Source organism: Aquarana catesbeiana, linkage group LG07 (assembly GCF_042186555.1).
Source record: "Aquarana catesbeiana isolate 2022-GZ linkage group LG07, ASM4218655v1, whole genome shotgun sequence".
Lineage (NCBI taxonomy): Eukaryota > Metazoa > Chordata > Amphibia > Anura > Ranidae > Aquarana > Aquarana catesbeiana.
This window is the reverse complement of record NC_133330.1, coordinates 44,670,802-44,672,626: the sequence shown is the minus strand read 5'-3', so window position 1 is coordinate 44,672,626 and position 1,825 is coordinate 44,670,802. Positions and strand designations below refer to the sequence as shown.

Below are 1,825 nucleotides of genomic sequence, written 5' to 3'. Positions count from 1 at the left end.
ATGACTGTACCAAGACAGATCTCTGCACCAACGCTTCTACTGAGATCACCTAAAAGTTTCCAATTTTTCAGCCACGTTTTTTACACCTACTTTATATTTTTTACTTGTTCCCATTCACATAGCATAACTTTAAGAAACCCCATGGAAAAAAAAAAAGCATGGCCACCCAAAATCCAGACCCCCTCCTAAGCACACATCCTGACAGGCCAGGAAAGGGGGGGGAGGGGGGTGAGCATACACCGCGCCCTCCTCTCCTCGCCCATACCAGTCACATGACCTCAAAATAAAGAGGTGCCTTGTCAGGGGGGAGGGGGGTTCCCCTTTGCAAGGTCCACTCCCCATGTTGAGGGCACGTGGCCTGGTATGGCTCATGAGTGGAGGGGGTGCACGCTCATCCCCCCCTTTCCTGACCTGCCAGGCTGCATGCTCGGCTGGGGTTCTGGTATCAGATTTGTAGGAGCCATGTTTTTGTCATTTTTCACACGTGATTCCCTCTTTAAAGGTGAGCAGCAAACTTTACAATTATTATTAAGTTTTATTCTGTGAATGAGAACATGTAACAGATATAAAGTAGGTATTATCCCAATATGGCTGCAAAAGTCGAAATACCTTTTAGGTGAGCGTCAAAGAAGTAGCGCTGGTGCCCCATTCAAGTGGTCACCATTCAGATGCCCATAAAAACACCAGAGGCCGGCCAACAGACCTGGGCACATTAGGTGGAGACAATCATAGACAATGATAATGGACTATCAGGGCATCCTTGTTGCCCAATCCACCATACTGGGAATGGACTCTCTACCATCTATGAAGAGCCAGGCTTCCACATTCAAGTGGGTTGTCCTGTCCCTGCCTGTCTACATTTCAGGTTACACCCATGGCTAGCTTATGTCCTCTTATATAAGACAGAGCTTATCCATGGAGTAGAGACACTATACAGACCAGAGGACATGTATTTGTCCCATTCCACACGAAGAACATCACCAATATTGGAGAAGTGACCACTGAGGCCTACAACAGCTGAAGGACCCAAGGGGAAATATGGACAGCTCAATGGGTAGGGTGGATGGAATGAGAACCATTCAGAGTCCCTCCCTACAGGACAGAATATGAAAGATTCATAACACTACAACATGGACCTGTATCTCTAGTTCCTTTAAGAAATTTAAAGCCGAATGAGCAAGAGGATGAAAAGCGGAACTTCCCTTTATAGATGGAGTTCTGCTTTAAGATCGGGCAGCACAGAGGCTTAGTAGTTAGCACTTCTGCCTTGCAGCACTGGAGTGTTTGGATCATATCCTGACCAATACACTGTCTGCATGGAGTCTGCATGTTCTCCCTGTGTTTGCGTGGGTTTCCTCCGGGTACTCCGGTTTCCTCCCACACCCTAAAGACATGCTATCTCGCGTTGGTGGTGCAGTGGTAAGCATAGCTGCTTTCCAAGCAGCTGACCCGGGTTCGATTCCCGGCCAACGCAATCTCACAACATGGCTGCCTCACCTGGTAAGTGTTATCCCCCCCTTCTTATAATAGCTGTATATACAATGTTCCCTCTACAACCTACCTACCACAGGGGCCATGCGATCGCTCCACAGAAAGCTAGAACGGGGATCTGTCAATGTACTATATATAAATATATATATTTTTTGGGGGATATTTATTATAGCAAAAAGTAAAAAATATTGCTTTTTTTTTTTTCAAAATTGCCACTCTTTTTTTGTTTATAGCGCAAAAAATAAAAATGGCAGAGGTGGTCAAATACCACCAAAAGAAATCTCCTGTGGGAAAAAAAAGGATGTCAATTTTGTTTGGGTACAGTGTCGCACGA

General features: G+C 45.6%; 1 non-coding gene across 1 annotated transcript; it reads left to right on the top strand.

Annotated features, from left to right (window-relative positions):
- Positions 1–1,402: 1,402 nt before the first annotated feature.
- TRNAG-UCC (transfer RNA glycine (anticodon UCC)) lies at positions 1,403–1,474 on the top strand. The gene has a single exon. It is a non-coding gene; the product is annotated as a tRNA-Gly (tRNA).
- Positions 1,475–1,825: the final 351 nt, after the last annotated feature.